The sequence below is a fragment of the Sus scrofa genome, chromosome 7 (genome assembly GCF_054392235.1).
Source record: "Sus scrofa isolate SSC_HxYL_T2T_F1_AM1 chromosome 7, Sscrofa_HxYL_maternal_Yorkshire_Landrace_v2.0, whole genome shotgun sequence".
NCBI lineage: Eukaryota > Metazoa > Chordata > Mammalia > Artiodactyla > Suidae > Sus > Sus scrofa.
The window spans coordinates 18,286,441-18,309,916 of NC_139389.1; the positions used below are offsets into that span (position 1 = coordinate 18,286,441).

Here is a 23,476-nt window from a genome sequence, read left to right on the forward strand (position 1 = left end):
GGAGGCTGAGTATTCTGTTTTATTCATTTCAGAACATCTTAAATTTTGTAATTTTAGCAGGCAATTTAGCAGGAATCTAAATTCTGATTCTCAAATATGATTTTATTTTTGTCTCTTTATCCTTTTCTGGAGGCTATCAGAAGTATATGTGGTTCAAGAGTGAAACCAAATTTGGCAGAGTTTATAACACAAAATATAGCGATTCCTTTCTCTGGTTCTCATTTTTATTGACTCACCCTCACTTTAAAACAGCTGTTAGTTGCCTCTAAGTCTCTTCTCTGGTTCTTCAAGGCACAAAGTTCTGAGGTTTTCTGTCAAAATTTTAGCTGATATATGTGCAGTATATCTTTGACCAAAAGCTTTAGAAATAGAAAATCATCTGAGCTAAGCTATCCTTTCCCCCCCCGAGATTTTACTCCTGAAAAAAATTTCTGCTGTTGTTCATTTTTAGCATCATTATTTCTTTTTTTAAAAAAATTGTTCAGAGTTTACAATTCTTATCCCCAGTAGGTTTAGATCCTATAAGATATTTCTTGGTTATGCAAGAAGTGGGACACTGATCATTATTTACAGAAATACAAGAAACTCTATCAATCCAGGAATATGTAAACTTTAGGGGCTAATAACCTAGTTCTCTAAATTATTATAAGTTGGCTAGTTACCTTTTCCAAAATTCTATCAATAAATGGAGCCTAAGAAACAAAATCCCTCTAGGGCAGTAGGAATGCTACAGCCATGTATAAATACTCAAGGAGTCGAGAAGTTGCAATTTATATCCTTGCTTCTAATAATAATGAATGCTTGAGAAATATGAGATATGAAGTGGAGAATTTACCTGTGTATGAATATTTCTGAATTACACTTCTTCTCACCCATCCACCTTGTTTGGTAAGTATTGCAACCCATATCAGAATATATGGCACAGCCTTTCTTACATAAAGATTGGACTGCCAGTAAAAATATAATTAGAACCATGCTTTCTAATAGTTGCTATACTACTGATACTTTTGAGCCAATCGTACATCGCACTTTACTTAACAATTTCACTGATAATAGAACTTGCAGAATGAATAAATAAAACTGAACAAAAAAGGTGACTGGAGCAAAAGGAATTAATTTCAAAATTAGGATTTATGTTAAATACATGGGAGAATAAATGATGTGGAGATATGTGCCTATTTGAGCCATCCCTATCTAAAATGTTTATCATGTATATGTATAAACTACACAAGACTTAGAAACGGACTGAAAAAAGGTGGACATCTGTTTTGCCAAGCAAAAGATAAAAACTTATGCAGACACTATTTGGAGTTTTGAGAAAGTGTGTGTTTGTGTGTGTACACATGCACATATGCTTGTGAACATGTGCAGAAATTTTTCATTGAATTATTTTGAAGCAAAAATTCTATTAGAAAGGGAATCTAATGTCATTCTTTCCTGCAGTTTCTTCCCTACTCATGTCATTCTAATTTATCAGTCTTGCTGAGAAGTTTCTTACTGAATATTATTTTCATTTTTATTGTTTAATTCAATAAGAATTTTTGGGGGGGCTTCTTTTTTGTCTTTTTAGGGCCGCACCTGCAGCATGTGGAGGTTCCCAGGCTAGAGGTCGAATCAGAGCTGTAGCCACCGGCCTACACTTTCTTGGTAATGCCAGATCCTTAACCACTGAGTGAGGCCAGGGATCGAACCCGCAACCTCATGGTTACTAGTCGGGTTCGTTAACCACTGAGCCATGACAAACTCCCCAAAATGAATTTTTATTAAACTTCCTGAATTTTACCACCTGTGTCTCCGCAATATCCTGATGAGTTTTTGTCACTGTGGAGCACTTTCTATTGCTATCGGATTAGTAGATAGAGCACATGTTAGTTACTAGACTTCCTATAAATAATGCATATTTACTTATCCAGTATTGTCTATACTGAAAATTATTTTTTAAGGAAAATAGAAGTTATCATTTTCAAAAATAAGAGAAATAACGTAGACAAAGAGAAAGGAGCTGAATTCTTGATCTCCTAGAGTAAGAATTTCTGCTCAGTGTTAGAGTGCTCTGGGAAAATATTTCCACTGCATTTTGATATATAAATACTGAATTTCATATTCAAATGCTAATCAATTAGGGAGTTTTTCATGAAACCTGTACTAGAAGGCACGTGATCAAGCTACTTAAGGACTTAAGCCTCTGGATTTTATTTTGTACAAATTAAATAGAAGTAGCAAAAATGACAAGACTCAGTGCTGGTTAGGGTTAATGACAACCGATTTTTCATTCACCATCACTGAAGTATAACATGTCTGATGGGCAGTTAAGCAGTATAAAGCTAATGCAATAACAATTATGAATTTCATAATATATAGTAATGCCTCTAGAAATAAGCATTTCTTTGCTTAATCCAATGAAATAATTAAAAATATGATGAGGCATTATATATATGTGCATGTCAAGTACGGCACAGGCCCAGATGTATCAGAGGAGACTGAATCTATTCCAATACTATTTTTCTGTGACTTTTGTAAAGACAAAGGCGCTCCACTGAGAAGGCCATCTGATAGATGAGATATGCATGGTACCAGGAGGGAGCAGGCAAGGCTGGAGTTTATTGAAAACTTCTTGTGCCCCACCTCAAACCTCTGTTCTCAGCTGCTGGGGTTTTTTTTTTTGTTTGTTTTGTTTTGGTTTATTTGTTTGTTTTGGAAAGCACAGGTTAAGTCATTTGTTATTTTAAAAATGTAGGAAAAAGTGGAAACACTGATGATTATGAAATGGCAATGTATTTCCATGATTTCTTGTGCAAGATTTTGAGTATTTTCAAAATTATGATCTGTAAGTTATTTGTATGGGTTTAAACTTGTTAGGAAATCATCTTACCAAACCATTTCACTAAAAATGCCAAAAATAAGGATTCATAAAATCATAAAATTTATGTAATGACCTCTTGAATAGCTACCAACTAATTTTACTCCTGAAGAATAAAATTTAGTGCTCATCATAAAAGGTTACACACTGACTTCTGATATATCTTAAACTTTAACTATTGAGAGCTGAATGGTTGTACAACTCCAGGGCCACCTTCCAGGTTGTACTCTGTATGAATTTCTGCCTGGATTTGTGCAATGAGAAAAGCCCTCCACCAACATCTGTTTTGAAGAATTCACAGCTATTAGTCAATTTATTTCATTATCATTCTAGAAAAAAACTGAGCATTTCAGGACTATTAAAGTCATAGCTTTAAGTACATTACCAAACCATGATTTAAGGTCTGCTACAAGCTCATATATTAGAGGAGAAAAACCAATGGGGGAACATTTGGCTCAAGTCCTCCTGTTGAGATCATGGTCAGAGGTGTGATACTTGCCAGAAACCTCGGAAAAACATCACATATCCACACATTACTCCACCCTTCACCACAAGAAAAAAATAAGTCAACACAAGGCTCATATCTCTCCACCTTTTTCAAAAGTCAGAGCATTAAAAGCCATTCTTTGGAGACTAGATTGTTAAGTTTCATGTCTGAATGCACAAAGAAACGCATAGGTCATGGGTGAGGTACAGAATCCTGAAACCCATTTTAAAAAGTGATTTTTCATGTGGCATTCTTGTACTCGATTTGACCATTATTAAACATAATAATATCCTGAAGTATAACTACCAGAATACTTAAAAGCATATCCTTGACGAAACTGAGAGCAGTATTATTTCTCTCTAGCTCAAAACTTGAAATAGAATTTAAAATAGTCTTCTACTCCAGAATAATGTAGAACTGAATTGTTGCTATAACTTATACTCAAGGTTTAAAAACATTTGAATAGACTCTGGAAAATATTATTATAATTATTATTATCTTTTAGGAAGACATGTAGAGAAGATAATCAGATTAAACTTTACAACCATCATTTTAAAATGTAATATCATCATTGGATCATTCTGCTCTTTTCTATTCTAATCACAATATTATTTTTAATAATATTAAAAGCACACTTTAACATACTACTTAACACAAAATGTAGGATCTTAACAATAAAATGCAGTTAACCAGAGGATCTTCTCACGATGCATACATCTAACCCTCTCCACTGGGGTAAACACCTCCCAAATGCATATTTATCTTTCTTACTTCAAGTTTTTAACAGCTTTATTGAGATGTAATTGACATAAAATAACATGTAGGGTTTTTTTTTCTCCGAAGTTTTATTTAGAAGCAATTGACATATAATATTGTATAACTTCAATGTGTACAAAATAATGATTTAATATATGTATATTTTGTAAAATGATCACCACAGTAAATTTAGTTAATTTCCATTGCCTCAGACAGTTAATTTTTTTCCTGTAATGAAAACTTCAAGATCTACTCTCTTAGCAACACTCATATGCACAACACAACATTGTTTATCTGTAGTCACCAGGCTGTACATGACATTCCCCAGAACTTATTATCTTATGACTAGAAGTTTGTATGTTTTGACCACCTTCACCCATGCTACCCACCCCCACCCACCCCCACACTGCCCCAGATAACTACTAGTCTATTCTCTGTTTCTATAAGTTTGAGTTTTTTTAAGATTCCACATGTGATATAATACAGTATTTGTCTTTTATTGTCTATCGTTCACTTAGCATGATGTTCTAACAAGATCCATTCCTGCTGTCACAAATGCCAGGATTTCCTTCTTTTTGATGGATAAGTAATATTTCATTACATAGATATGATATTTTCTTATTCATTCATCCATTGATGGATACTTGTTTTCATGTATTGGCTATTATAAATCTTGCTGCAGTGAACATGGGGGAGCAGATAGCTCTTCAAAACAGTGATTTTATTTCTGTAGATATATACCCAGAAGTGGAATTGTTGGGTTATATGGTAGTTCTAATATTATTTTTTTGAGGCCCTTCCATACTTTTCTCCTTAATGTTTATATCAGTTTATACTCCCACCAAGCGTGCACAAGAGTTCTCTTTTCTCTGCATCATTGCCATCATTGCTGTCTCTTTTTTTTTTCTTTTTCTTTTGATAACAGTCATTCTAGGTGGTATCACTTCGTGGTGTTGCATTTCCCTGATGACCAGTGATGTTAAGAAACCTTTTCATGTGCCTCTTGGCCATTTGAATAGTTTCTTTGGAAAAATGTCTATTTAGGTCCTTTGCTTATTTTATTTATTATTATTACTTTTTTTTTTTTTTTTTTGATGCACCTGCAACACATGGACGTTTCCCAGATCAGGGATTGAACCTGAGCCACTGCAGCCGAGTCCTTTTTGGTTTTGATTTTTAGGGCTGCACCTGTGGCATGTGGAAGTTCCCAGGCTAAGGGTCGAATTGGAACTACAGCTGCTGGCCTAAGCCACAGCCACAGCAACGCAGGATCAGAGCTACATCTATGATCTCCATCAGAATTCACTGCAAGGCCAGGTTCCTGAACCACTGAGCAAGGCCAGGGATGGAACACACATACTCATGGATACTAGTCAGATTCATTTCTGCTGTGCCACAGTGGGAACTCCTTGGATTCTTAGTTCTAACCAGATTATTTTGTTTTTGTTGCTGTTGAGTTGTATGAATTCCTTATGTATTGTGGCTATTAATTACTTTTCAGATAATTGCTTTGTTTTCAGACTTATTACTAAGGAATGTTCTTACTATTTTAAATTTTGTTTTTTTAGTCAAGTTCTGATTTTTTATTATCAGTGTTCCTGATCCTAGGGAGAGAGCATTTAATATTTCTCCATTAAGTATGATGTTAGCTGTAGGTTTTTCATAGCTATCTTTGTCAGGTTGAGTAAATTCTTTATATTCCTAGTTTTCTGAGAGCTTTTATAAGGAATGGATGTTAGATTTTGTGAAATGGTTTTTATGCATCTCTTGAAATGATTAGATGGATTTTCATTTTGAGTATCTTAATATAGTTACTTATATTGATTAATTTTCAAATGTTAAATCAATGCGGCATTCCTGGGGTAAACCACACATGGCGTTGATGTATTATTCTTTTTCTCTCTCTAGGATTTCATTTGCAAAATTTTGTGAAGAATTTTGTTAAAAAGTGTAGTTTTTCTTATATTACTTCTGGTTTTGCATGCATATATATATCTATATATATACACACACACACATATCTATAATAATACTTGATAATTTTCTTGGGTAAGGTTTAGCTACATCTCCAATTTCTCTGATAGACACAGGACTGTTCAGATTATCTGTTTCTTCTTGAATGTACTTTGGAGGTTTTCAATTTTCAGAAATTTGTCCATTTTTTTCTAGATTGTCAAGTTTATTTGCATTATGCTCTTATTACTCTTTTATTATCTGTAGATGGCATTTTTTCTCATTCTTTATATTGATAATTTTAGTTTTTTTTCCCTGATCAATCTATAGAAGCATTTCAAAACTCTTACTAAATTCCTAGATATCTGTTATCCTTGGATGTTACTGTAAATAGGTATAATTTATTTAATTACCTTTTTCATTCGTTCCTGTCATATATACTTTATATTTTTCTATGTATAATACATATACCATATCTAATATATATTTGAATAAAATATAAAAATTAAGTATAAATGTTTGTCATTTATAAAAATATAATTTAGTAAAATATGAAAAAATTATAGTTCTTTAATTTTTATAAATGTTTTATATCATCTACCTTATAGATAAAGTTTTTAATTTACTTTTTGTATTTTTAATCACCTGACTCTTGGTTTTCCAATAATTACATAACTTTTCTAAAAGATTCTCTTTTCCAAACCTACTTAGCCTCTTAGTGGTCAGGTATTTGCTAGAAAATAATGAAGAATAACTATTAGGGTGATAGCAGTGTTAACGACTATTAACCCTTCAATATACTTTGGTATTTTATGGTACTAAATATAGCACATTGGTATATATGTATTTGGATATAAGGAAAGAATAATTATGTGTGTTTTTGGCAAATCTCCTATATCTGATCATTCAGTTCTTCTCTGAGCATGCATATATTGGTGTTGAATAGTATTAGTTTGGCCTAGGAAGCTGAACAAAATAGACTCCTAAAACCAGAAAAATAATAAAGTGATCAAGTGGTGATTAAGTCAACAATAACAACTGAGTCAAGGAAATAGGTCTGGGACATGAAAGGGACACATTTCATCATGAATTTATTAATTCATATTCTTATTCTATTCCATAAAAATTGAATGAGTCCCCCCCACCCCCCTGCCGCTTTGTTTGATCAGAAATGTGCCAAGGAGTGAATGAAGTGTCTTAAAGGCACCTTAGACTTGGTAACTCAATACTGCTTTCTCACCAGGCCCACTAGGTTTATTTCTGGGCATCATAGATGATTCAAAAGCGATGGCTTGTGTTTCTGTAATTAGTCAGAGACATATTTACCATATAAATTCCAAATTCATTCATTTGAAAAACAATATATATTATGAGTATGACAGTAATACAAATTTTTAGAACCTCTAACTTAGAAATTGTTAGGAATTCCTATAATTTAGGAATTGTTCAATGTCTTTATTTGTTTGGCATTATGACCTGCTAAGGTTCAGATGGGTTAAGAAAAAAAGGCTTCCAGAGTATAATCTCAGACTCTCTCATTTGTTTTCTGTATTTCCTTAGACATTGTATTTGGAAATTAAGTCTTAAGTCCCAGTGTTCTCACCAGAAATTACAGATATAATTTTATCAGTACTGAAACCAAATGGAATGCACTAGCTCAGTGCCCAGCACAGAGTAAACAAATATTACTTGCTAATAATGAGCTAAATATTACCAGCAGCATCACTGGCCAAACCCATTTTTTTGATTCATCCTCACGGGAAAAAACTGACTTCAAATCTTTTTGTGTCCTTGCAATAATAATCATAATCTTCTACACTGGGTGATGTGTAAAAGATTTTATTGTTATTGCTGCCATTACAGGCTTTCCCTTCTTGTGAGAGAACTCTACCTCTCTGAGACATGGAACTCTCACTGGCTTTGGCCAGTGAAATGTGAATAAATCTGACACATACCACTTTCTACCAAAAGTCTCAAAAGCTATTGTGTACCTTCTTTTTTCTTTTTTTCAGGAGGCCATCATGACCTCTTAAATCTGTAAGAGTTGACCCTTATGGATTTAAATGAAGAATTTGGGAGCAGAACCTCAGCTAACCCATGATGAATACATACTGTGGTCAAGAAATAACTACTATTGTTGTAAGGTTTTGAATTTTCAGGGTCTTTATTAACACGGAATAACCTTTTTTTTAACTATAGAATAACGTAGTAAAAACTGATTAATACAGTGAACTACATGTATTTTTTCTGTACTGTCTTGCCATTTATTTCCATGGCAGCAATGTCTAGAAAACTCTGCCAAATATATGGTTGAATGTTGTGCATTTTATTAGGCAATTTTCTTTTTGAGGTGCTAGTCTTCTTTCTAGATTCAAGGGGAAAATAAGAATGAGTTTTTTGGGTTTTTTTTCCACCATTTTTTATCCCAGATGTTTGGCAACATATAGACAGAAGAGAACGTTAATGGTTTTGAAATGAAATTAGGCTAGAATGTTAGTCTCATCAGAGAAAAGTGTAGTTTAAATTAAGAGGAATATGAATTGTCTTGAGGGTAACACCTCATTCATTTATTAAGAAGTCTTATTTGTCATCTAGTCTGAGGACAGGTTCATTCAGCTCAGCTCAAGCAACGTTAACTAGATAGATTTTTTTGAAATACTAGTCACATAATTCCAGCCAATACAAATATTTTTGAGGCTTTTGCAATACTAAGCATTATTACATTCAAAAAAAGAAGAGTGAATATATTGTTGATACAAGTACCTTAAAAATAAGAATCTCTAAGATTGCTTAATAGAAGATCATAATCCCCAGAAATCAGAAATTATTTACAATTGTCCAATGAAAGTAAGCCTTTATAAATTAATACTTATTAGGTTATCTGCTTTAATTTTTTTTTTTTTTTGACAATGCATCTTTGGGGAGGTGCAAGGTACTCCAAATACTATGGGAAAATCGTATTTCTTAAACTCTGTGTTGATTCTACTGCAATTACATATCCTTCATATATATTTTTATGTTTTCATAAACACTTTTAAGCATTTAAAGAAGATATTTGTATGACCCAGTTACTTTGCAGTACGAAAGAAATCGACAGAACATTTACATCAACTGTAATTTTTTTTTAATTTAAAGAGAAATCAGCAAGTTAAAAACTAGAAAATATCTGTTTGATTTCTGACACATAAATTGTGAGTGACAACCTAGCAGCTACTTCAGAGAGGTGATGAGGTAGAAGCCAGATTGGAGATGATTGAGAAAAGAGCAAGCAACGATAAAATGCAGACATGGAGATGGTGTATAACAACTTTTTCAAGAAAGGAATTATGGTAGCAAATGAAAGGGGATGTAGTTTAGAAAAGGTGACTCTTTGGCTTTATTCTGTTTGTAAAGGAGGGACTGGTACCTGTTTCAAAGCCAGTGGGGAAGATCAGTTGAGAGTAAGGGGACACCAAGGAGAGGAAGGGACATGCAGGAGGTCTTTGAGAAGAAAGGAAGAGTGAACTCCATGTGGTACAGAGAGGAAGTCACCTTGTTTGAAAAAATAACAGCCACTTGATTTTAACAGGAAAGAAGAAGAAAAGGCTGTGCATTTTTTCCAGAAGGACAAGAGAGAGATGCCTGTTTTCTGAATTCAGGAAATAGCAAAAGAGAGTGGAATTGGTGAGTGCAATCAAAACAATTTTGTGGGAGTTCCCGTCGTGGCGCAGTGGTTAACGAATCCGACTAGGAACCATGAGGTTGCGGGTTCGGTCCCTGCCTTTGCTCAGTGGGTTAATGATCCGGCGTTGCCGTGAGCTGTGGTGTAGGTTGCAGACGCAGCTCGGATCCTGCGTTGCTGTGGCTCTGGCATAGGCCTGTGGCTACAGCTCGGATTCAACCCCTAGCCTGGGAACCTCCATATGCCGTGGGAGCGGCCCAAGAAATAGCAACAACAACAACAACAACAAAAGACAAAAAAAAAAAAAAAAAAAACAATTTAGTGGAGATGGGATTAAGATGGCAGAATAGAAGGACTGGAGCTCAACTTCTCTCCTAAAAACAACAAAATTCACAACTAAAGACTGAGCACACTTCACCAAAATGGACCAGAAACCTTAAAAAAGATACCCTACTCCAGAAGAAAAAGAGGAGGCCACATCAAGAGGTAGGAGGGATGATTTTGTGATATAAACAACCCCATACCTCCAGGGTGGGAAGCTCCACAGACTGTAAACTAATTGGTTCACAAAGACTCACCTACAGGAGTGAGAGTTCTGAGCCACACATCAAACTCTCACGTGTGGGGATCTGGCACAGGGAGAAAGAGCCCCGGAGCATCTGGCATTGAAGGCCAGTGGGGCTTGTGCACAAGAGCTCCATGGGACTGGGGGAAATAGAGACCCCATTATTAAAAGGCACACACAGACTTTCATGTGCACTGAGTCCCAGGGCAAAGCAAAGTCTCCAAGGGAATCTGGGTCAAACCTGACCGCAGTTCTTGGAGGACATCCTGGGAAAACAGTGGTGAATGTAGCTTGTGAGGGAAGGACATTGAAAGCAAAGCTCTCAGGAATATTCAGCAGCAGTGCCTTTCTCTGGAGGTGGCCATTTTGGGAAAATCTGGCCGCACTCCTCAGCCAGCCACTGAGAAGCCCCAGGGCAAACAACAACCCAGGTGGGATCACAGCCCCACCCCTCAATAAACAGGCTACCTAAAGACCCCTCAGGCACACAGCTGCCTCTAATCCCATCCAGTGACTAAGCCCCACCCCCCAGAGGGATTAGAATCGGCTCCTCCTACCAGGGGGCAGGCACCAGCCCCTCCCATCAGGAAGCCTACACCAAGCCCCCATACTGACTTCAGCCACAGGGGGGCAGACATCAGAAGTAAGAGAGGCTACAACTCTATTATCTATAAAAAGGTCACCACACCAAAAACCTATAAAAATGAAAAGGCATAGAACTGTAACTCAGATGAGGGAGAAAGAAAAAAACCCCAGAAAAACAGCTAAGCCATGAGGAGATTCTCAGCCTCCAGGAAAAAGATTTTAGACTGTTGATGATGAAGATGACGCAAGACATTGGAAATAAATAAACTGGAAGCAAAGATGGATAACTTACAGGAAACACTGACCAAAGAGATACAAGATAAAAAACTTAAACAAGAAGAGATGCAAAATACAATAACTGAAATAAAAAATTCACTAGAAGCAGCTAACAGCAGAATACAGGAGGCAGAAGAACGAATAAGCAAGGTGGAGGACAGATGAGTGGAAATTACAGATGCAGAACAGAAAAGAGAAAAAAGATTGAAAAGAAATGAAGAGAGCCTCAGAGAACTCTGGGACAACATGAAATGCACCAACATCCATATTATAGGGATGCCAGAAGGAGAAGAGAGAGAGAAGGAGACATAAAAAATATTCCAAGAGATAATAGCCGAAAACTTCCCTATCATGGGGAAGGAATCACTCACTCAAATCCAGGAAGCGCAACAAGTACCATACAAAATAAACCCAAGGAGGAACACCCCAAGACACATACTAATCAAACTGACCAAAATTAAAGACAAAGAGAAAATCTTGAAAGCAGCTAGGGAAAAGAAACAAATAACATACAAGGGAACCCCGATAAGGCTATCGGCAGATGTTTCAGCAGAAACTCTGCAGGCCAGAATGGAGTGGCATGATATACTCAATGTGATGAAAGGAAAAAACCTCCAACCAAGATTACTCTACCCAGCAAGGTGCTCATTCAAATTTGAAGGAGAAATCAAAACCTTCTCAGATAAGCAAAAGCTGAGAGAATTGAGCAACACTAAACCAGCCTTACAACAAATACTAAAGGAACTTCTATAGGCAGAAAAGAACAAGAGAAGAAGGAAAGGAAAAAGAGCAGCAAAAACAAATCCAAAGTAATTAATAAAATGGCAATAAGAACATACATATCAATAATTACCTTAAATGTGAATGGATTAAACGCCCCAACCAAAAGACATAGACTGGCTGAATGGATACAAAAACAAGACCCATATATATGCTGTCTTCAAGAGACCCACTTCACTTCTAGGGACACATACAAATTGAAAGTGAGAGCATGGAAGAAAATATTTCATGCAAACGGGGATCAAAAGAAAGCTGGAGTAGCAATACACATATCAGACAAAATAGACTTTAAAATGAAGAATATTTTCAGGGACAAAGAAGGACATTACATAATGATCAAAGGATCAATCCGAGAAGATGTTATAACAATTTTAAATATCTACACATCCAACACAGGTTCACCACAATATATAAGGCAACTGCTAACAACCTTAAAAGGAGAAATCGACAATAACACAATCATAGTGAGGGACTTTAACACCCCACTTACAGCAATGGACAGATCAACCAGACAGAAAATCAATAAGGAAACACAGGCCTTGAATGAAGCATTAAACCAGATGGACTTAATAGATATTTATAGGACATTTCATCCAAAAGCAACAGAATACACATTCTTCTCAAGTGCACATGGAACATTCCCTAAGATTGACCATATCCTGGGCTACAAATCCAACCTCAGTAACTTTAAGAAAATTGAAATCATATCAAGCATCTTTTCCGACCACAATGCTATACGACTGGAAATCAACAACAAGAAAAAAACTGCAGAAAACACAAACATGTGGAGACTCAACAACATGCTACTAAACAACCAATGGATCACTGAAGAAATCAAAGAGGAAATTAAAAAATACCTAGAAGCAAATGACAACGAAGATACGACACCAAAACCGATGGGATGCAGCAAAAGCCATTCTAAGAGAAAAGTTTATAGCAATACAAGCCCACCTCAGGAAACAAGAAAAAGCTCAAATAAACAAGCTAACTTTACATCTAAAGCAGCTATAGAGAGAAGAACAGACAAGACCTAAAGTTAGTAGAAGGAAAGAAATCATAAAGATCAGAGCAGAAATCAATGAAATAGAAACAAAGAAAACCATAGAAAAGATCAATAAAATGAAAAGCTGGTTCTTTGAAAAGATCAAGAAAATTTATAAACCCCTAACCAGACTTACCAAGCAAAAAAGAGAGAGGACTCAAATCAATAAAATTAGAAATGAAAAAGGAGAAGTAACAACGGACACCACAGAAATACAAAGGATCATGAGACTACTATATGAAACTATATGCCAATAAAATGGAAAACCTAGAAGAAATGGACAAATTCTTAGACAAGTACAATCTTCCAAGACTAAACCAAGATGAAATAGAAAAGATGAATGGACCCATTACAAGAACTGAAATTGAAACTGTGGTTAAAAACTTCCAACAAACAAAAGTCCAAGACCAGACAGCTTCACAGGCAAATTCTATCAAACACTTAGAGAAGAGCTAACAACTCTCCTTCTGAAACTATTTCAAAAAATTGCAGAGGAAGGGATACTCCCAAAATCATTCTATGAGGTCACCGTCACCCTAGTACCAAAACCAAAGACTCCACAAAAAAAGAAAACTACAGGCCAATATCACTGATGAACATCGATGCAAAAATCCTCAACAAAATACTAGCAAACCACATCCAACAATACATTGAAAGATAGTACATCATGATCAAGTGGGATTTATCCCAGGGATGCAAGGGTTCATCAATATCCACAAATCCATCAGTGTGATACACCACATTAACAAACTGAAGAAGAAAAACCATATGATCCTCTCAATAGATGTGGAAAAAGCCTTTGACAAAATCCAACACCCATTTCTGATAAAAACCCTTCAGAAAGTGTGCATAACAGGAACCTACCTCAACATGATAAAGGCCATATAGGACAAACCCACAGCGAACATCATTCTCAATGGTGAAAAGCTGAAAGAATTCCCACTGAGATCAGGAACAAGACAAGGATGTCTGCTCTCGCCACTACTCTTCAACATAGTTCTGGAAGTCCTAGCCACAGCAATCAGAGAAGTAAAAGAAATAAAAGGAATCCAAATTGGAAAGGAAGAAGTAAAACTATCACTATTTGCAGATGACATGATACTACACCTAGAGAATCCTAAAGACTCTACCTTGAAACTGTTAGAGCTTATCCATGAATTTGGCAAAGTTGCAGGATACAAAATCAATACACAGAAATCAATAGCGTTTCTATACACTAACAATGAAAAAGCAGAAAAGGAAATTAGGGAAGCAATCCCGTTTACCATTGCATCCAAAAGAATAAAATACCTAGGAGTAAACCTATCTAAAAAAACAAAAGACCTGTACTCTGAAAACTACAAGCCACTGATGAAAGAAATCAAAGATAACACAAATAAATGGAAAGATACACCATGCTCGTGGATTGGAAGAGTTAATATTATCAAAATGACTATACTACCCAAGGCAATCTACAGATTCAATGCAATCCCTATCAAATTACCAAGGACATTTTTCACAGAACTTGAACAAAATATTTTAAAGTTTGTTTGGAAGTACAAAAGACCCAGAATAGCCAAAGACATCCTGAAAAAGAAAAATGGAGCTGGAGGAATCAGGCTCCCAGACTTCAGACTATACTACAAAGCAACAGTCGTCAAAACTGCATGGTACTGGCACAAAGACAGACATATAGATCAGTGGAACAGGATAGAACGCCCAGAATCAAACCCATGCACTTACAGCCAACTAATATATGACAAAGGAGGCAAGAATATACAATGGAGAAAGGACAGCTTGTTCAATAAGTGGTGCTGGGAAAACTGGACAGCCACATGGAAAAGAATGAAATTAGAACTCTTCCTAACACCATACACAAAAATAAACTCCAAATGGATTAAAGACCTAGATATAAGACCAGGAACTATCAAACTCCTAGAGGAAAACATAGACCAAACACTCTCTGACATAAAAGACAGCAACATTTTCTCAGATCCACCTATCAGAGTATTGACAATAAAAAGAAAAATAAACATATGGGACCTACTCAAACTTCAAACTTTCTGCACAGCAAAGGAAACCCTAAACAACACAAAAAGACAACCCACAGAATGGGAGAAAATCTTTGCAAATGAATTGACTGACAAGGGATTAATCTCCAAAATTTATAAACAACTCCTGCAGCTCCATACCAAAAAAACAAACAACCCCATCCAAAAATGGGCAGAAGATCTAAACAGACAATTCTCCAAAGAAGACATACAGATTGCCAAGAAACACATGAAAAGATGTTCAATATCACTCATTATTAGAGAGATGCAAATCAAAAGCACAATGAGGGTACCACCTTACACCAGCCAGAATGGCCATCATCCAAAAGTCTACAAACGATAAGTGCTGGAGAGGGTGTGGAGAAAAAGAAACCCTAGTATACTGTTGGTGGGATTGTAAATTGGTGCAACCACTGTGGAAAGCAGTATGGAGATTCCTCAGAAAACTAAACATAGAACTACCATTTGATCCAGCAATCCCACTCCTGGGCATCTATCCAGAGAAAACCACGACTCGCAAAGACACATGTACTCCAATGTTCATTGCAGCACTATTTACAATAGCCAAGACATGGAAACAACCTAAATGTCCATCGACAGAGGAGTGGATCCAGAAGATGAGGTACATATACACAATGGAATATTACTCAGCCATCAAAAAGAACGAAATACCAGCATTTTTAGCAACATGGATGGACCCAGAAACTATCATGCTAAGTGAAGTCAGCCATACAATGAGACACCAACATCAAATGCTTTCACTGACATGTGGAATCTGAAAAAAGGACAAACGGAACTTCTTTGCAGAACAGATGCTGACTCACAGACATTGAAAAACTTATGGTCTCCAGAGGAGACAGTTTGGGGGGTGGGGGGATGTGCTTGGGCTGTGGGATGGAAATCCTATGAAATCAGATTGTTATGATCATTATACAACTACAGATGCGATAAATTCATTTGAGTAAAAAAAATGAAAAAAAAAAACCAATTTAGTAAATACCAACAGGAGTTTGTTGTCACTCTTCCACCTGATATAATAGCTCATCTCATTAGTGTGTGAAAAAACGACTCAATAGTGTGTATTAGTGCAGAACATATTTCATGTTTAATAATTGGTTAATAGTCAAATTCTTGCTATTCTACCAAAATTGTTTTTATTTTTATGCTTTCTGATGGAATAGAGATACTTTAGGATATCAAAAAATCTCACTGAGATGGAATGGCAATAGGTCAGAATATCCAAAAACTGATTCAGTCAGTTCTTTCAAAATGTTTAAAGTGCTTGACTCATTAAAAGAAGTTCTCCATTTTTAAAAAATGTAATTCAGATTTTAATATTGCTCTGAAATCTCTATAATTATTTTATGTCCCAAATTTATTTGCTTTCTATATTGCAATTTTCTAAAATAATTATTCTGTCATTTTGCAATCAAGAAGAACATTTCAGTGTGTCATAATATAATCATAAACTGGATAAGGACTAGGCCTATCCTATGTTTCTCTTATTCTTTAAGTAGGTTTAGATTATTGCTGATGAGGTTAATTTCACATACTTGTCAACAGTGAATTGCCAGACAGGTTTATGGGATGGAGATGCTTACATACCATTCAGGGACGTTGATTACAGAGTGATATGAAATGTATTTGCAATATATTCTTAGTTATTTTTATCTGCTAAGCTTATAGACCTGTAAATAAAAGTGGCAGTTTTCCCCAAAGAATTAAATTTCAGCTTATGAGTTTATTTTATGGAGCCTCTATTCTACCTGTACAAGTACTTCAAGTGGTAACACAGGCAAATACAAAGCATCCCATTTTATTTTATTAGTGCATTTTACAACAATTCTGCAGATACACAAGCTTCAGAGATCGTAAACACCCAAGGTCTTGAAGACTTTACCCTCCGATAAAGTGCATTTTTGAAAAGTGGTGCTGCCTTCCAACCTATAAATACACTGCTACCCTTGAGGGAGCAAAGATTTATCTCTTCTCAATTTACAAGTAAATCCATTGTTAACCCACCTCACCTCTTCACCAATAAAGGGCTGATTTATGATCAGCGGTCAATGAGGCCATCTGAGGCAATTTCTACTAAGGCTAAGAAAACAAAGTACATGAAAACCTAGTAAATTGTGCATCATTTAATGTAGATTAAATGATGTGAGCTGTATTATACTGTACAGCATCAGTCCTAAGGAAGCACTTGATTGTTGTGTACTATACCACCATAACAAGAATAATGACGCAAGCCAGTATTATTCCCCTAACAGAATGCTGTTCTTGATGCTTGGGGATTGTGGCTGTGCCACAGTTGTCTCTCAGATAAGCCTGCTGAATTCCTATTTATAAACAGTCACTTGCCCATTGTTCCCTGCATTTCCTTCCAAATAATTTTGGAATCTATTTTATTATTTACATGAATATATTATCCCATGCTAAAGAACAACAGCAACACATCAAAATAAATAGCACATTATATGTTTATAAAGAGGAAATGTGAAAATAAATAAATAGAAATAAGGATGGTTCTCATGGCTAACAGAAAACCTTCTTGATAATAGCAAGTGTAGTGTGTGGAATTTGGCTACATCTCAAATTCTCTACCACCTCTCCCTTTAAACACTCATTCCCTGGGGTATAAAGAGTAATTGTCTTTTCTTAAGACATATTTATTTCCTGGGGTAAAAATACCTTCAGTAGTCCTCTTTCATAGAAGGCAAGCAGGCAAAGAACCATGAGGAGGCTTTTTATGTGACCCTAATACATCATGGTCAAAGGATCTTATAATATGAGACCTGGGATAGATCATAGTGAGCACTTTCCAGTGCTGAATGAGAAAAGAAAATTGAGGAATAATGCATCCTGTATCCTCTTCTGGGATATTTGTAAAACACCTTAACATTTAAATCCTATGAGAAATTATGCCAAAGAGAATTATATTCAACTTTACATGACCCACCCTTCCTCACATGTACTACATTGTAAATTTTTGTTGTTAGGTTGAAATAAAATTGATTCACACATTAGTAATGTTACTCTACTCCAACCACTCTTAAAATGAGAAAACAGAGATCCAAGGAGGTAAATATGACCATAGTCTCTCTATTGTAACCTAAACTAGACCTGGGATCTGTGGATCACCAATTCAGTGCATCTTGGGGCTCTTCTAAAAACTTTGTGAAAAGATTGTGTTAGAGATAAGATCAGGGAAAACTATAGAAAAAGAGAGAAACATGCCATTGCTCAATATTTTGAGAAACTTAGTTTGTTAATAACATTTTATTTCTTTATACTGTTATATAAAATGGTTTGAAATGTATTACCTCATTTATCTACGTTCGCCTGACAATAAGGTGTTATTCTTAGTGAATTCATATCCTGAGATGTGAATTTTTCATTTTTAAAATTGGAAAAATTAAATTGTATTTTTTTAATATTAGTTTGTTCCAGCTGCCATAACAAAATACCATGGACTGGGTGGCTTAAACAAGAGAAATGTATTTTCTCAAAGTTCTGGAGGCTGGAAGTCCAAGGTCAAGGTGTTGGCAGGGTTGATTTCTGATGGAGCCTCTTCCTGGCTTGTAGACAGTAGCTTTCTCACTGTGTCCTTAAATGGCCTTTAATCTCTGTGTCATACCCTTGCTCTCTCTTTTCTTATATGGGTATCAGTCCTATTGGATTAGAGCTCAATCATGATCTCATTTAACCTGAATTACCCCTTTAAAGGCTTTATCTCCAGGGAATGATCAAGATGGTGGAGGAGTAAGATGTGGCACTCACCTTCTCCCACAAACACATCTACCTATCTATCTATCTATCTATCTAACAATTCCCACAGAACATCTACCGAATGCTTGCTGACAGAGGACCTTAAACCTACAAAAAATCAAGAAACCCTCCATGTAACAAAAGGAAAAAAACAGAGAGATAAAAAAGGAATCAGGACTGGACTAGCACTCCTGAGAGGGAGCTGTTAAAGAGGAAAGAAACCCACACCCTGGGAAGCCACCTAACCAATGGCGAGATCAGCCAAGATTTAGGGACTTCAAAGTCATGGAGGAAAGCACAGCAGCTGGACTGAGGAGAGCAAAGCAGAATGAGAGCTGCATAGACCATCTCCACCACCATCCCCAGATACCACAGCCAGAGATACTTGGGAGGGGACTGTGTCCTGAGACTCAGGCTCCAGAGGTCAGTTCCAGGGAGGGGACTAGGGTTGGCTGTGTGGTGACAGCCTGAGGGGCTAGGGAGTGGTACATAATAGGCTGAGGAGCAGAGTGTCATAGCCAAAGGAACCCAGGAGGAGTTCTGGCTCAGGAGAAGCAAGGTGCCATTGCTGGAGAAGATGAGAGGAGGAGGGGTGGGCTGCCATAGTAATCTCTTTCCCTGTGCATGTGCAGACTCCCAGAGGGCAGGGCACATCTGGCACAGGCTACAGGTGGTTAGGTGCCACTTGCTTGGGCTACAGATGACCAGGCACCTCTTGTGTGGGCTACAGGTGGCTTGGTACCTCTTGTGTGGGCTAAGGGTAGTGGGGAGCTAAGCACAATGTGGCACCTCTTGTGTGACCTACAGGTGGCAGGGACGAACCACAGCAGTCATCTCAGACACCAGAGGGAGGCATGGCCCACCAACACTAGGGGTCTGTGAACAGCCACCACCTGCAGCTCCAGTCACCTCAGAGTTTGGCAAAAAGTGGGCACTGCAACCAAGCACCACAGGGTGTTCTGGGAACACATCTGCCCTGCTGCTGCCACTACCAAATGTTCTGGGAACTACCTACACATGCCTGATCACTGTCACGTCACAGGACCCTGCAACTAGGAGCAGCCTGCACAGCATTTCCTGCATGGCTAAATGGGATGAGGTGTTTCTTGCATGGCCTACAGGTGGTGGAGGCAAACCACCATAGTGATCTCTGACTCCAGAGGTAGGCGTGACCTGCCACCAAAAAGAGTCTATGAATAGGCATCACTTATGGCCCCAATCATCTCAGGGGGCACCAGAAGAGGGCATTGAAACTAAGCACAACATTGTTGTGAGACGTGTTTCTACAGTATCTTCTTAGCGTCTTTGCTGAAAACTCCATCTTGTCCTGCTTTACTTTACCCCATATTTCTGCTTGAAAAAGTCACAAGTGCTGGTGAATGACTTAAGCTTAAGCACAAAGACCTAAAGGCATAAGTTATTCATAAGGTCAGCTGAATGAGGACATGATGCATTGGTCTAGGCACCCTGGACATGTGCAGATTGGCATGCTATTTGCACAGCATGATATGTCCTCTAAAGAATAAGAGAAACAAGAGACACATGACCCCAAGGGGTTTATGAGAGGTCGTTAGCAGGATATGCATTAGCAAGGAGAACCAAGGTGCAAACCTAGGCATGCCAGGTTGCTGTAGATAGGCACGCCATCTGCAGAAGCACAATGGTGTTCCTCTAGATGCTATGCATAGATAGCTGAGGCCAAGCTTCCTCAAACTCTAATGATTGTTAAATGCCTAAAGGTCAGAATAAAAGCTTAATCAGCAAACAGCTAAGTGACTTTTAAAATAATTTTAAAAAAACCTATATCCTGCACCTACAACCCCCTCTTCAATTGACATAATCCTCAAGAGCACAATAAAAGCAGTGTGGTTTCTTGAGGCGGTGCTCTTGGTCCCTGAGACCTTGGTCCCTGGTTCCCACCTTTACTTAAGATAAATGTCTCTGTGTCTTGTTTTATGTTAACTTTTTCCTTAAATTTTACAGCACCTGTTCTTCAGCCCCATCCTGCTGAGCTGGTCTCAGCACAACCTATTGTTATTTTTACACCCCTGGGAATTCACACACCCTGCCACTACCAGTGCCAAATGCTCCAGGCACCTCCTAAATCTGCTTGAGGCTCATTACCATGCCCCAGGGCCCTGCAACTAGGAGTAGCCTGCAACAACTTCCTACAAGTCCTTGCTACTGTCAAGACCCCAGCAACCAGGCACTGACTACTACCCCTTTCCATTGCCTCCTTCTCCCTAGAAACACATGTAGCACCCTATCAAGGGGATAAAATTTGCTCACACTGAGGAAAGAGACATCAAATATCCAAACTCCCACACTAAAAATAAATAGTAAACCCCCACAAAATACAAAGGGAATACAGAGGGGGTGCTCTTGCATAGAAATTGACCTCCAAGACTACCGTAGCTGGTTTCTCCAAACTCACACAGAATCAGAAAAATACAAATGAAATGAAGAAACAGAGGAACCATTTCCAATTAAAAGAACAGGAGAATTCTTTTAAAGTGAAAGCAGCAAACAGTGAAACAGACCTCTGCAGTCTAATAGAGTTCAAAAAGGAAAAGGTGAAATTATTGAAGGGATTAAAGGTGAACATGAAGGAATTAAGAGCAGATGTAAATAGTAATGTAGATTACTTCAGAAAAGAACTAGAAAATTTATGGAGGAGACAAAAAAAAAAGAAAGAAAAAGAAAATTCATTTGCAGAGATGCAAACTGAGGTAAAGGCACTCAAGAGTAGAGTGAATAATACAGAGGAATGAATCAGTGACTTGGAAGATAGAATAATGAAAATCACCAAATCAAGACAGCAGACAAAAAAACCAAATAAATAAAACATGAGAGCTCTATGGGATAATGTAAAGTGGATGAATCTACATGTAATGGGATTCCAGAAGGAGAAGAAAAAGAAAAGGGTATTGAAAATATATTTGAAGAAGTTATGGCTGAGAACTTTGCAAATTTAAAGGAAACAAATATCAAGATGCAGGAAGCACAGAGTGCCCCAAAGAAGTCGAACCCAAACAGGCCAACATTAAGACATATTGTAATAAAAAAGGCAAAAATTAAAGAGAGGATTCTAAAGGTAGCAAGAGAAAATCAAAGTATTAAACAAAAGGAAACCCTCATAAGACTATCAGCTTATTTCTCTACAGAAACACTATAGGCCAGAAGACAGTGCCAAGATATATTCAAATTTCTAAAGGGGAAAAATTAGCGGCCTAGAATACTTTATGCAGCAAGAATATCATTTAAATTAGGAGGAGAAATAAAGAATTTCTCTAACAAACAAAAGCTAAAAGAGTACAGCAATACTAAACCTATTCTAAAAGAAATCCCGAAAGGGCTTCTCTAGATAAAAAAGAAGAAATAGGATAGAGGAATCACAATTGGAAAGCAATCACTTAAATAAGACAGTATACAGATCTAAAAGGAAAAATAAAAAATCTATTGTAAAAGTGATGATAAACACAAGGAACAGTAAAATGACAAACATGAAGATGTTTAAAAAGGACTACAAAATCATAAAATGTAGGGAAGGAAAGTAAGAAAATCTAGGCTTTTTTTTTTTTAGAATATGTTTGGGACTATATGACTATCAAGCTAAAGCAAGCAGATATAGGAAGGGTTTAAAATACTTGAAAAATAGGGCAACCACAAATCAAAGCCAAACGTTACATTCACAAAAACTGAAAAGAAAACTACACAAGAACAAAATAAAGGGAAATCATCCAACCAAGAAAAAAAGAAAGGAACAAAGGAGAAACAGAATCAACTGGAAAACAAGGTTTAAAATGGCAATAAATACACATTTATCAACAATTACCTTAAATGTCAATGGACCAAATGCTCCCATCAAAAGACATAGAGTGAGTAGATTGGATAAAAACAAAACAAACAAACAAAAAACTAAGAGTCTATGGTATGCTGTCTACAAGACTCTCCTTAGGGCAAAGGACACATATAAATTGAAAGTGAGGGGTGGAAAAAGATAGTTCACGTGAATGGAAAATACAGGAAAGCAGAATTTGCAATACTCATATCAGACAAAATAGACGTTAAGACAAAGGTCATAAAGAAAGACAAAGGAGGACACTGATATTTAATGATAAATGGATCCATTCAAGAAGAGGATATTATAATTGTCAATATATATGCCCTTAATATAGGAGCACCCAGATACATAAAACAAATACTAACAGTCATAAAAGGAGAAATTGATGGGAATACAAAAGTAGTAGATGACTTTAACCCTCCCAGTCACATCAATGGGAAGATCCTCTAGACAGAAAAGAAGTAAGGCATAGAGATCCTAAATAACACATTAGAAAAGTTAGATTTAATTGACATTTTCAGGACATTACATCCAAAAAAAAATAAGAATATATCTTCTTCTCAAGTGCACATGGAACATTCTCAAGGACTGACCACATACTGGGGCACAGAACTAACCTCAAAAAATTTAAGAGTATGGAAATTATTTCAAGTATCTTTTCTGACCACAATGGCATGAAACTAGAAAATAAACACAGGGAAAGAAATGAGAAAAAACTGACTACATGGAGACTAAACAACATGCTACTAAAAAACCCATGGTCAATGAGGAAATCAAAAGGGAAATTAAAAAATACCTCAAGACAAATGATAATGAGGACACAACCATTCAAAATCTATGGGCTGCCACAAAAGCAGTGCTTAGAGGGA

At 36.7% G+C, this 23,476-nt stretch overlaps 2 long non-coding RNA genes across 2 annotated transcripts in view; one reads left to right on the forward strand and one right to left on the reverse strand.

Moving 5' to 3' along the window:
- The window catches only part of LOC100512907 (uncharacterized), a 1,315,914-nt gene extending 1,305,910 nt beyond the window's left edge, over positions 1 to 10,004 (forward strand). Inside the window, 2 exon segments of the long non-coding RNA NR_201444.1 lie at positions 8,069 to 8,195; positions 9,625 to 10,004. This is a non-coding gene — a long non-coding RNA (uncharacterized LOC100512907).
- The window catches only part of LOC106504343 (uncharacterized), a 796,860-nt gene that overhangs the window by 40,355 nt on the left and 733,029 nt on the right, over positions 1 to 23,476 (reverse strand). The gene's annotated exons all lie outside the window — the stretch shown is intronic.